Source organism: Oncorhynchus clarkii, chromosome 10 (genome assembly GCF_045791955.1).
Source record: "Oncorhynchus clarkii lewisi isolate Uvic-CL-2024 chromosome 10, UVic_Ocla_1.0, whole genome shotgun sequence".
Classification (NCBI taxonomy): Eukaryota; Metazoa; Chordata; class Actinopteri; order Salmoniformes; family Salmonidae; genus Oncorhynchus; species Oncorhynchus clarkii.
This window is the reverse complement of record NC_092156.1, coordinates 75,913,028-75,928,015: the sequence shown is the minus strand read 5'-3', so window position 1 is coordinate 75,928,015 and position 14,988 is coordinate 75,913,028.

Below are 14,988 nucleotides of genomic sequence, written 5' to 3'. Positions count from 1 at the left end.
GTCTAAGACAGACAGAGGTTATGGAAGGCTGGCCGTCCTATTGCAAGGTTGTACATTGTAAATCCCCAAGGGGGCTGTTCAGTACAGTGAATAAAAGGTTGAATTAAAACGACATCATTCTTAACTGGATCTGTGTTCCCTTGTCAGGGAGGGACTGTAACCTGAGAAACAAAGCCTGTCTCTTAGTTACAGTGTATATCATAATGTCACTTAGACAGCAATTATTAGGGTCAAATGGAACACTACACTAATTCATGGAGGGAAATAGACAAATCAGATGAATACCGCAGTCACACAGGCTGGCTAAATAAATATTGTAAGAACAATTATTAGCAAGAGACCTGATTAGTAAATAGACCAATTGGTTTACACAGACTGCCTGTGTAAACAGCCTAGTAGAAATCCCTTAATATGAACACAAGGTCAGTCAAGATCAATTGAACAAATGCCAGCAACACATTGATTCGTCTACGTGGCTTTTATTGAGTCAGTGACTTAGGCAGCCATGAGGATCCATTCCAGAATGGAGAGTTCAGGTTTGAGAAACAGTCCCTCTGGGATGTAGCTTGTGAGTAATGACAGCAGCCATTTTAGGATTCCACCTGCTTCTCCTGGTCAATGACTGTAGGTGAGAAGAACAGCTTAAAACGGAGAGCAATAGAGAAATGTGACATCGATGCTAACGTGACAAAGTTAACCACCGAAATTCAAGTTGGCGTACCCATCAGAGTGCCTTAATTCAAGGTCTAGTAGTTCTAGTTGCCATCAGGTTTCATAATAAAACCAGTGGCTACTACAGCATTGTATTTACCCTCTTTGGTAGGTAGAGTGTTCTTCTCCTCAGTCTCAGTCTTCTTCAGTTTAGTCATGTCAAACTGAGCGATCTCACTCACATCTGGTTTGTCTGCCATTGTTGATTTGGGTTCTAATGAAACAGATCGGTGTTACATAAACAGCCAATGACATGCCAGTATGATAAAGTCCCCAGACTTGATGTGAAGTAATACTATTAGGCAAACATTTTACTGAAGTTATTCACCTGCTGACAGTCTAAAGCATAAGCTATTGAAGCACAGGCCTACCTTAAACCTCCACAGGTACTGCACCAAGCAAAATGGTTTGTAAATAAGGAAGGAATGAACACCTTCATTTCCGGAATCTATTTATGAGAATGGAAAGGAACGCTGATTACTAACAGGAGGGGCCTTCTAATTTTCTAAGTGGTGGCACCTGTTCATTCACCTGTTTAACATCCAATTAGCATAATTACATAATACCGTGGAACACCGAATGAAGTGAGCACCCAACTGTAGGATTTTGAATTAACAGAACAAACTGTTCTGTCACCTGTAATTTATTGTAAAAACCATGGCAATTTTTCTCAAGCTCATTTGATCGACGATTCGGTTTTGTTTACATCCAAATTGACAAGATAGAAGAAAAAAAAACATCACGTGTCTTTAAAAATGACCAGAGCCAATCAGAAGGTAGGCCTGGGAGTTGGCTCGGATTCATAACGCGGCTGAATACGGAAAGAACCGAACTGGAGACTCCGTGTGAGAGCAGAACGTCGAAACGTAAAGGTGACCAAAAGTGTCCCCTGTTAAGTGTACATTTGTCACAACGAATGTAAACAGTTTGATTTAGCGATTTAGTAACGGTTTGATTTAGCGACTGTAGAGTTTAAAACCGCGGCGTGAAACATTCATTCAGTCAGAGCACCCTGTGTTGTTGTGTGTTGTTTGTCATTGTAAATATAATATCAACACGACTGTATTTACAACAATCTGTATACAGTCATAACATCATCATGCCCAGTCGTCATTCTCGAGCTGGTATTGACATGACTTCTATGTCACTGGCTTCAATGTATAATATTTGGCTACATGTCATGTTGGAATAGCCAACAATAAGAGTAGCAAACAAAAATCCGACTAGCTGACCAAATATGGTATATAGCTACTGTATCAGTATTATCCAGCTAGCTGACCAAAGATGGTATGTGTATATATATGTGTATATATATATATATATATATATATATATATATATATATATATAACGAATTGGTAAACAACCCAAAGAAAAAAGCAGGGAGACACCCCCACCTACCCAGCCCTTCTTCCTCTCAATTATGCCCTGACCTGCATTTCTTCCACAGGAGGCTGCAGAGGGGAGGACGGCTCATAATAACGGATGGAACAGAGCAGATGGAACGGCATCCAACACATTGGAACCATGTTTTATGTATTTGATCCCATTCCACTGATTCCGTTCCAGTCATTACAACGAGCCCCTCCTCTCCAATTACGGTTCCACCAACCTCCTGTGATTTGTAGTCTCACACACTGTCACACATATATATGCAAGTGTACAATATGCACTTAACACACACGTGTCAGAACAATACTGATACAGTAGCTATATACCATCTTTGATCAGCTAGCTGGATAATACTGATACAGTAGCTATTTACCATCTTTGATCAGCTAGCTGGATAATACTGATACAGTAGCTATATACCATCTCTGGTCAGCTAGCTGGATAATACTGATACAGTAGCTATATACCATCTCTGGTCAGCTAGCTGGATAATACTGATACAGTAGCTATATACCATCTTTGATCAGCTAGCTGGATAATACTGATACAGTAGCTATATACCATCTCTGGTCAGCTAGCTGGACAATACTGATACAGTAGCTATATACCATCTCTGGTCAGCTAGCTGGACAATACTGATACAGTAGCTATATACCATCTCTGGTCAGCTAGCTGGATAATACTGATACAGTAGCTATATACCATCTTTGATCAGCTAGCTGGATAATACTGATACAGTAGCTATATACCATCTTTGGTCAGCTAGCTGGATAATACTGATACAGTAGCTATATACCATCTCTGGTCAGCTAGCTTTTGTTTGCTACTCTTATTGTTGGCTATTCCAACATGACATGTAGCCAAATATTCTACATTGAAGCCAGTGACATAGAAGTCATGTCAATACCAGCTCGAGAATGACGACTGGGCATGATGATGTTATGACTGTATACAGATTGTTGTAAATACAGTCGTGTTGATATTATATTTACAGTGACAACAAACACACAACAACACAGGGTGCTCTGACTGAATGAATGTTTCCCGCCGCGGTTTTAAACCCTACAGTCGCTAAATCAAACCGTTACTAAATCGTTAAATCAAACACTTAACAGGGGACACTTTTGGTCACCTTTACGTTTTGACTTTCTGCTCTCACACGGAGTCTCCAGTTCGGTTCTTTCCGTATTCAGCCGCGTTGTGAATCCGAGCCAACTCCCAGGCCTGCCTTCTGATTGGCTCTGGTCATTTTTAAAGACACGTGAAGTTTTTATTTTATCTATCTTTTCAATTTTGATGTTAAAAAACCCGAATCGTCGATCAAATGAGCTTGAGAAAAATTGCCATGGTTTTTACAATAAATTACAGGTGACAGAACAGTTTTTTTTCTGTTAATTCAAAATCCTACAGTTGGGTGCTCACTTCATTCGGTGTTACGCAGTATTACGTAATTATGCTAATTGGATGTTAAACAGGTGAATGAACAGGTGCCACCACTTAGAAAATTAGAAGGCCCCTCCTGTTAGTAATCAGTGTTCCTTGCCATTCTCATAAATAGATTCCGGAAATGAAGGTGTTCATTCCTTCCTTATTTACAAACCATTTTGTGTGGTGCAGTACCTGTGGAGGTTTAAGGTAGGCCTGTGCTTCAATAGCTTATGGTTTAGACTGTCAGCAGGTGAATAACTTCAGTAAAATGTTTGCCTAGTAGTATTACTCCACATCAAGTCTGGGAACTTTATCATACTGTCATGCCATTGGCTGGTTATTTAACACCAATCTGTTTCATTAGAACCCAAATCAACAATGGCAGACAAACCAGATGTGAGTGAGATCGCTCAGTTTGACATGACTAAACTGAAGAAGACTGAGACTGAGGAGAAGAACACTCTACCTACCAAAGAGGGTAAATACAATGCCTTAGTAGCCACTGGTTTTACTATGAAACCTGATGGCAACTAGAACTACTAGACCTTGAATTAAGGCACTCTGATGGGTACGCCAACTTGAATTTCGGTGGTTAACTTTGTCACGTTAGCATCGATGTCACATTTCTCTATTGCTCTCCGTTTTAAGCTGTTCTTCTCACCTACAGTCATTGACCAGGAGAAGCAGGTGGATTCCTAAAATGGCTGCTGTCATTACTCACAAGCTACATCCCAGAGGGACTGTTTCTCAAACCTGAACTCTCCATTCTGGAATGGATCCTCATGGCTGCCTAAGTCACTGACTCAATAAAAGCCATGAAGACTAATCAATGTGTTGCTGGCATTTGTTCAATTGATCTTGACTGACCTTGTTTTCATATTAAGGGATTTCTACTAGGCTGTTTACACAGGCAGTCTGTTTTGGAACCCCCCCCCCCCCCTCATGCAAATTAATGACTTAAATCATACAACGTGATTTTCTGGATGTCTCTCACAGTTGATGTGTACCTATGATAAAACTGACAGACCTCTACATTCTTTGTAAGTAGGAAAATCGTCAGAGTGTTATACTTGTTCTCCCCACAGTTTCAGGCTTTAATTCTGAAAAATGAGCTAGAAGGATCACATGGTGTCAGTGGATAGCCAGATGTCCTTAGATTTGTTCATGCGTGCACCTCTGCAGTGTGACACTTTCTCTCTCCTATTGAAAAGGCTACTGTCTGGTTGAAATATTAACCATTATTTATTGTAAAGACAACCTGAGGATTGATTATAAACACTTGACATGTTTCTACGAGCTTTCCGGATACTAATTGTAATTTGTCTGCCCGTCGTAACCGCACGAGCCTGTGGATTACTAAACAAAACGTGCCAACCAAATTGAGTTTTTAATACAATCTTTATCAAACATGTAAAAGAGTCTGTACAAAAATCAAAGGTAAGCGAGTCATTTTATTGCTTTTCTGGCTTTCGTAATCAATCTACTTTACTGCAAGCTGTTCGTAATGTTTTGTCAGAGCTGTCCTCACAATCACATGGTTTGCTTTCACTGTAAAGCTTTTTGGAAATCTGACATGCCAGGTGGCTGAACAACAAGCTGCGCTGTGTTTGGGTATATTGCACTTGTGATTTCATGTAATATTTTTAGTAATTTGAATTTGGCGCAATGCAATTCACCGGCTGTTGACAAATGATCCCTGTTGAGGGAATGGGTGCGCCAAGAATTAAAGACAACTTGATTTGGAGAGATGATCAAAAGTTGTTTTTGTGTGTTATTGCGGATGTTACAATGATTCATGGAAAATCCAAAGACAGAAATAGTGAACATTCAATTACCGAAAAGCTTTACGGTGAAAGCAAACCATGTGATTCAGCCCTCTGCTGTACTGCTGTGTGCAGGCGATAAAGTGTTGTCAGCCAGCAGGCGTGCGGGTGTTTTTCTGACATTCAGCCCTAAGCCATTGTGTTCCTATGACTCAACTAGCACCAGTTGACTGCCTTCATCTCCTGTCACCATATCAGCTTACACACACATTAGGTTTGCCAAGTGTCACAATGGCTTCATACCTTATTCCAATAAAAGGTGTGGTGGTATGTTATAAAAACCTGGATATATATTATATAAAATTGACAATACTTTTTTGTCCCACTGTATATATCCATATTTCCTTAATCCTTTGAGGTAAATTTGTCTATTTACAATGGCTGACTTCAAAAGCACTAGATGTAGCCTAGCTTGTTGGCCTACACCCAATCTCCTGTATTTCCTCAAAGGTTTTGGCAATTAATAAACCCTTTTCCTATTTACCCAGAGTCAGGTCAACATGAATAAACCCTTTTCCTACTATACCCAGAGTCAGATTAACTCATGGATAATATTTGTAAACTTTCAGTTTTGAAGAAAGTTAATAAAGTTTGTTTGTGGATCCATTTGTAATGACTGGAAGTCTATAGGACAGGTCTCTCCAACCCTGTTCCTGGAGAGCTAAAATCCTGCAGGTTTTCACTCCAACCCTAATCTAACACACCTGATTCTAAGAATTAGCTGGTTGATAAGATCAACCAGGTTAGTTACAACTGGGGTTAGATTGAAAACCCGCAGGACTATACGCGCTCCAGGAACATACGCGCTCCAGGAACGGGTTTGGAGAGCCCTGCTGTCATCAAATCCAACTGTATTAGTCGCATGCACCAAATACAACATCACAGTGAAATGCTGAATACAACAGGTGTAGTAGACCTTACAGTGAAATGCTGAATACAACAGGTGTAGTAGACCTTACAGTGAAATGCTGAATACAACAGGTGTAGTAGACCGCACAGTGAAATGCTGACTACAACAGGTGTAGTAGACCTCACAGTGAAATGCTGAATACAACAGGTGTAGTAGACCTTACAGTGAAATGCTGAATACAACAGGTGTAGTAGACCTCACAGTGAAATGCTGAATACAACAGGTGTAGTAGACCTCACAGTGAAATGCTGAATACAACAGGTGTAGTAGACCTCACAGTGAAATGCTGACTACAACAGGTGTAGTAGACCTTACAGTGAAATGCTGACTACAACAGGTGTAGTAGACCTCACAGTGAAATGCTGAATACAACAGGTGTAGTAGACCTCACAGTGAAATGCTGAATACAACAGGTGTAGTAGACCTCACAGTGAAATGCTGAATACAACAGGTGTAGTAGACCTCACAGTGAAATGCTGAATACAACAGGTGTAGTAGACCTCACAGTGAAATGCTGACTACAACAGGTGTAGTAGACCTTACAGTGAAATGCTGAATACAACAGGTGTAGTAGACCTTACAGTGAAATGCTGAATACAACAGGTGTAGTAGACCTTACAGTGAAATGCTGAATGCAACAGGTGTAGTAGACCTCACAGTGAAATGCTGACTACAACAGGTGTAGTAGACCTTACAGTGAAATGCTGAATACAACAGGTGTAGTAGACCTTACAGTGAAATGCTGAATACAACAGGTGTAGTAGACCTTACAGTGAAATGCTGAATACAACAGGTGTAGTAGACCTTACAGTGAAATGCTGACTACAACAGGTGTAGTAGACCTCACAGGGAAATCCTGAATACAACAGGTGTAGTAGACCTCACAGTGAAATGCTGAATACAACAGGTGTAGTAGACCTCACAGTGAAATGCTGACTACAACAGGTGTAGTAGACCTTACAGTGAAATGCTGAATACAACAGGTGTAGTAGACCTCACAGTGAAATGCTGACTACAACAGGTGTAGTAGACCTCACAGTGAAATGCTGAATACAACAGGTGTAGTAGACCTCACAGTGAAATGCTGAATACAACAGGTGTAGTAGACCGCACAGTGAAATGCTGAATACAACAGGTGTAGTAGACCTTACAGTGAAATGCTGAATACAACAGGTGTGGTAGACCTCACAGTGAAATACTGAATACAACAGGTGTAGTAGACCGCACAGTGAAATGCTGACTTACAACAGGTGTAGTAGACCTTACAGTGAAATGCTGACTTACAACAGGTGTAGTAGACCTCACAGTGAAATGCTGACTACAACAGGTGTAGTAGACCTTACAGTGAAATGCTGAATACAACAGGTGTAGTAGACCTCACAGTGAAATGCTGAATACAACAGGTGTAGTAGACCTCACAGTGAAATGCTGACTACAACAGGTGTGGTAGACCTCACAGTGAAATGCTGAATACAACAGGTGTAGTAGACCTCACAGTGAAATGCTGAATACAAAAGGTGTAGTAGACCTTACAGTGAAATGCTGAATACAACAGGTGTAGTAGACCTTACAGTGAAATGCTGAATACAACAGGTGTAGTAGACCTTACAGTGAAATGCTGAATACAACAGGTGTAGTAGACCTCACAATGAAATGCTGAATACAACAGGTGTAGTAGACCTCACAGTGAAATGCTGAATACAACAGGTGTAGTAGACCTCACAGTGAAATGCTGAATACAACAGGTGTAGTAGACCTTACAGTGAAATGCTGATTTACAACAGGTGTAGTAGACCTTATAGTGAAATGCTGAATACAACAGGTGTAGTAGACCTTACAGTGAAATGCTGACTTACAACAGGTGTAGTAGACATTACAGTGAAATGCTGAATACAACAGGTGTAGTAGACCTTACAGTGAAATGCTGAATACCACAGGTGTAGTAGACCTTACAGTGAAATGCTGAATACAACAGGTGTAGTAGACCTTACAGTGAAATGCTGAATACAACAGGTGTAGTAGACCTTACAGTGAAATGCTGAATACAACAGGTGTAGTAGACCTTACAGTGAAATGCTGAATACAACAGGTGTAGTAGACCTTACAGTGAAATGCTGACTACAACAGGTGTAGTAGACCTTACAGTGAAATGCTGAATACAACAGGTGTAGTAGACCTTACAGTGAAATGCTGACTACAACAGGTGTAGTAGACCTCACAGGGAAATCCTGAATACAACAGGTGTAGTAGACCTTACAGTGAAATGCTGAATACCACAGGTGTAGTAGACCTTACAGTGAAATGCTGAATACAACAGGTGTAGTAGACCTTACAGTGAAATGCTGAATACAACAGGTGTAGTAGACCTTACAGTGAAATGCTGAATACAACAGGTGTGGTAGACCTTACAGTGAAATGCTGAATACAACAGGTGTAGTAGACCTTACAGTGAAATGCTGACTACAACAGGTGTAGTAGACCTTACAGTGAAATGCTGAATACAACAGGTGTAGTAGACCTTACAGTGAAATGCTGAATACAACAGGTGTAGTAGACCTTACAGTGAAATGCTGAATACAACAGGTGTAGTAGACCTTACAGTGAAATGCCGAATACAACAGGTGTAGTAGACCTTACAGTGAAATGCTGACTACAACAGGTGTAGTAGACCTTACAGTGAAATGCCGAATACAACAGGTGTAGTAGACCTTACAGTGAAATGCTGAATACAACAGGTGTAGTAGACCTTACAGTGAAATGCTGAATACAACAGGTGTAGTAGACCTTACAGTGAAATGCTGAATACCACAGGTGTAGTAGACCTTACAGTGAAATGCTGAATACAACAGGTGTAGTAGACCTTACAGTGAAATGCTGAATACAACAGGTGTAGTAGACCTTACAGTGAAATGCTGAATACAACAGGTGTAGTAGACCGCACAGTGAAATGCTGACTACAACAGGTGTAGTAGACCTCACAGTGAAATGCTGAATACAACAGGTGTAGTAGACCTTACAGTGAAATGCTGAATACAACAGGTGTAGTAGACCTCACAGTGAAATGCTGAATACAACAGGTGTAGTAGACCTCACAGTGAAATGCTGAATACAACAGGTGTAGTAGACCTCACAGTGAAATGCTGACTACAACAGGTGTAGTAGACCTTACAGTGAAATGCTGACTACAACAGGTGTAGTAGACCTCACAGTGAAATGCTGAATACAACAGGTGTAGTAGACCTCACAGTGAAATGCTGAATACAACAGGTGTAGTAGACCTCACAGTGAAATGCTGAATACAACAGGTGTAGTAGACCTCACAGTGAAATGCTGAATACAACAGGTGTAGTAGACCTCACAGTGAAATGCTGACTACAACAGGTGTAGTAGACCTTACAGTGAAATGCTGAATACAACAGGTGTAGTAGACCTTACAGTGAAATGCTGAATACAACAGGTGTAGTAGACCTTACAGTGAAATGCTGAATGCAACAGGTGTAGTAGACCTCACAGTGAAATGCTGACTACAACAGGTGTAGTAGACCTCACAGTGAAATGCTGAATACAACAGGTGTAGTAGACCTTACAGTGAAATGCTGAATACAACAGGTGTAGTAGACCTTACAGTGAAATGCTGAATACAACAGGTGTAGTAGACCTTACAGTGAAATGCTGACTACAACAGGTGTAGTAGACCTCACAGGGAAATCCTGAATACAACAGGTGTAGTAGACCTCACAGTGAAATGCTGAATACAACAGGTGTAGTAGACCTCACAGTGAAATGCTGACTACAACAGGTGTAGTAGACCTTACAGTGAAATGCTGAATACAACAGGTGTAGTAGACCTCACAGTGAAATGCTGACTACAACAGGTGTAGTAGACCTCACAGTGAAATGCTGAATACAACAGGTGTAGTAGACCTCACAGTGAAATGCTGAATACAACAGGTGTAGTAGACCGCACAGTGAAATGCTAAATACAACAGGTGTAGTAGACCTTACAGTGAAATGCTGAATACAACAGGTGTGGTAGACCTCACAGTGAAATACTGAATACAACAGGTGTAGTAGACCGCACAGTGAAATGCTGACTTACAACAGGTGTAGTAGACCTTACAGTGAAATGCTGACTTACAACAGGTGTAGTAGACCTCACAGTGAAATGCTGACTACAACAGGTGTAGTAGACCTTACAGTGAAATGCTGAATACAACAGGTGTAGTAGACCTCACAGTGAAATGCTGAATACAACAGGTGTAGTAGACCTCACAGTGAAATGCTGACTACAACAGGTGTGGTAGACCTCACAGTGAAATGCTGAATACAACAGGTGTAGTAGACCTCACAGTGAAATGCTGAATACAAAAGGTGTAGTAGACCTTACAGTGAAATGCTGAATACAACAGGTGTAGTAGACCTTACAGTGAAATGCTGAATACAACAGGTGTAGTAGACCTCACAATGAAATGCTGAATACAACAGGTGTAGTAGACCTCACAGTGAAATGCTGAATACAACAGGTGTAGTAGACCTCACAGTGAAATGCTGAATACAACAGGTGTAGTAGACCTTACAGTGAAATGCTGATTTACAACAGGTGTAGTAGACCTTATAGTGAAATGCTGAATACAACAGGTGTAGTAGACCTTACAGTGAAATGCTGACTTACAACAGGTGTAGTAGACATTACAGTGAAATGCTGAATACAACAGGTGTAGTAGACCTTACAGTGAAATGCTGAATACCACAGGTGTAGTAGACCTTACAGTGAAATGCTGAATACAACAGGTGTAGTAGACCTTACAGTGAAATGCTGAATACAACAGGTGTAGTAGACCTTACAGTGAAATGCTGAATACAACAGGTGTAGTAGACCTTACAGTGAAATGCTGAATACAACAGGTGTAGTAGACCTTACAGTGAAATGCTGACTACAACAGGTGTAGTAGACCTTACAGTGAAATGCTGAATACAACAGGTGTAGTAGACCTTACAGTGAAATGCTGACTACAACAGGTGTAGTAGACCTCACAGGGAAATCCTGAATACAACAGGTGTAGTAGACCTTACAGTGAAATGCTGAATACCACAGGTGTAGTAGACCTTACAGTGAAATGCTGAATACAACAGGTGTAGTAGACCTTACAGTGAAATGCTGAATACAACAGGTGTAGTAGACCTTACAGTGAAATGCTGAATACAACAGGTGTGGTAGACCTTACAGTGAAATGCTGAATACAACAGGTGTAGTAGACCTTACAGTGAAATGCTGACTACAACAGGTGTAGTAGACCTTACAGTGAAATGCTGAATACAACAGGTGTAGTAGACCTTACAGTGAAATGCTGAATACAACAGGTGTAGTAGACCTTACAGTGAAATGCTGACTACAACAGGTGTAGTAGACCTCACAGGGAAATGCCGAATACAACAGGTGTAGTAGACCTCACAGTGAAATGCTGAATACAACAGGTGTAGTAGACCTCACAGTGAAATGCTGACTACAACAGGTGTAGTAGACCTTACAGTGAAATGCTGAATACAACAGGTGTAGTAGACCTCACAGTGAAATGCTGACTACAACAGGTGTAGTAGACCTCACAGTGAAATGCTGAATACAACAGGTGTAGTAGACCTCACAGTGAAATGCTGAATACAACAGGTGTAGTAGACCGCACAGTGAAATGCTGAATACAACAGGTGTAGTAGACCTTACAGTGAAATGCTGAATACAACAGGTGTGGTAGACCTCACAGTGAAATACTGAATACAACAGGTGTAGTAGACCGCACAGTGAAATGCTGACTTACAACAGGTGTAGTAGACCTTACAGTGAAATGCTGACTTACAACAGGTGTAGTAGACCTCACAGTGAAATGCTGACTACAACAGGTGTAGTAGACCTTACAGTGAAATGCTGAATACAACAGGTGTAGTAGACCTCACAGTGAAATGCTGAATACAACAGGTGTAGTAGACCTCACAGTGAAATGCTGACTACAACAGGTGTGGTAGACCTCACAGTGAAATGCTGAATACAACAGGTGTAGTAGACCTCACAGTGAAATGCTGAATACAAAAGGTGTAGTAGACCTTACAGTGAAATGCTGAATACAACAGGTGTAGTAGACCTTACAGTGAAATGCTGAATACAACAGGTGTAGTAGACCTTACAGTGAAATGCTGAATACAACAGGTGTAGTAGACCTCACAATGAAATGCTGAATACAACAGGTGTAGTAGACCTCACAGTGAAATGCTGAATACAACAGGTGTAGTAGACCTCACAGTGAAATGCTGAATACAACAGGTGTAGTAGACCTTACAGTGAAATGCTGATTTACAACAGGTGTAGTAGACCTTATAGTGAAATGCTGAATACAACAGGTGTAGTAGACCTTACAGTGAAATGCTGACTTACAACAGGTGTAGTAGACATTACAGTGAAATGCTGAATACAACAGGTGTAGTAGACCTTACAGTGAAATGCTGAATACCACAGGTGTAGTAGACCTTACAGTGAAATGCTGAATACAACAGGTGTAGTAGACCTTACAGTGAAATGCTGAATACAACAGGTGTAGTAGACCTTACAGTGAAATGCTGAATACAACAGGTGTAGTAGACCTTACAGTGAAATGCTGAATACAACAGGTGTAGTAGACCTTACAGTGAAATGCTGACTACAACAGGTGTAGTAGACCTTACAGTGAAATGCTGAATACAACAGGTGTAGTAGACCTTACAGTGAAATGCTGACTACAACAGGTGTAGTAGACCTCACAGGGAAATCCTGAATACAACAGGTGTAGTAGACCTTACAGTGAAATGCTGAATACCACAGGTGTAGTAGACCTTACAGTGAAATGCTGAATACAACAGGTGTAGTAGACCTTACAGTGAAATGCTGAATACAACAGGTGTAGTAGACCTTACAGTGAAATGCTGAATACAACAGGTGTGGTAGACCTTACAGTGAAATGCTGAATACAACAGGTGTAGTAGACCATACAGTGAAATGCTGACTACAACAGGTGTAGTAGACCTTACAGTGAAATGCTGAATACAACAGGTGTAGTAGACCTTACAGTGAAATGCTGAATACAACAGGTGTAGTAGACCTTACAGTGAAATGCTGAATACAACAGGTGTAGTAGACCTTACAGTGAAATGCCGAATACAACAGGTGTAGTAGACCTTACAGTGAAATGCTGACTACAACAGGTGTAGTAGACCTCACAGTGAAATGCTGACTACAACAGGTGTAGTAGACCTCACAGTGAAATGCTGAATACAACAGGTGTAGTAGACCTCACAGTGAAATGCTGAATACAACAGGTGTAGTAGACCGCACAGTGAAATGCTGAATACAACAGGTGTAGTAGACCTTACAGTGAAATGCTGAATACAACAGGTGTGGTAGACCTCACAGTGAAATACTGAATACAACAGGTGTAGTAGACCGCACAGTGAAATGCTGACTTACAACAGGTGTAGTAGACCTTACAGTGAAATGCTGACTTACAACAGGTGTAGTAGACCTCACAGTGAAATGCTGACTACAACAGGTGTAGTAGACCTTACAGTGAAATGCTGAATACAACAGGTGTAGTAGACCTCACAGTGAAATGCTGAATACAACAGGTGTAGTAGACCTCACAGTGAAATGCTGACTACAACAGGTGTGGTAGACCTCACAGTGAAATGCTGAATACAACAGGTGTAGTAGACCTCACAGTGAAATGCTGAATACAAAAGGTGTAGTAGACCTTACAGTGAAATGCTGAATACAACAGGTGTAGTAGACCTTACAGTGAAATGCTGACTACAACAGGTGTAGTAGACCTCACAGGGAAATCCTGAATACAACAGGTGTAGTAGACCTTACAGTGAAATGCTGAATACCACAGGTGTAGTAGACCTTACAGTGAAATGCTGAATACAACAGGTGTAGTAGACCTTACAGTGAAATGCTGAATACAACAGGTGTAGTAGACCTTACAGTGAAATGCTGAATACAACAGGTGTGGTAGACCTTACAGTGAAATGCTGAATACAACAGGTGTAGTAGACCTTACAGTGAAATGCTGACTACAACAGGTGTAGTAGACCTTACAGTGAAATGCTGAATACAACAGGTGTAGTAGACCTTACAGTGAAATGCTGAATACAACAGGTGTAGTAGACCTTACAGTGAAATGCTGACTACAACAGGTGTAGTAGACCTCACAGGGAAATGCCGAATACAACAGGTGTAGTAGACCTCACAGTGAAATGCTGAATACAACAGGTGTAGTAGACCTCACAGTGAAATGCTGACTACAACAGGTGTAGTAGACCTTACAGTGAAATGCTGAATACAACAGGTGTAGTAGACCTCACAGTGAAATGCTGACTACAACAGGTGTAGTAGACCTCACAGTGAAATGCTGAATACAACAGGTGTAGTAGACCTCACAGTGAAATGCTGAATACAACAGGTGTAGTAGACCGCACAGTGAAATGCTGAATACAACAGGTGTAGTAGACCTTACAGTGAAATGCTGAATACAACAGGTGTGGTAGACCTCACAGTGAAATACTGAATACAACAGTGAAAGTACTGAATACAACCGCACAGTGAAATGCTGACTTACAACAGGTGTATGTGACCTTACAGTGAAATGCTGACTTACAACAGGTGTAGTAGACCTCACAGTGAAATGCTGACTACAACAGGTG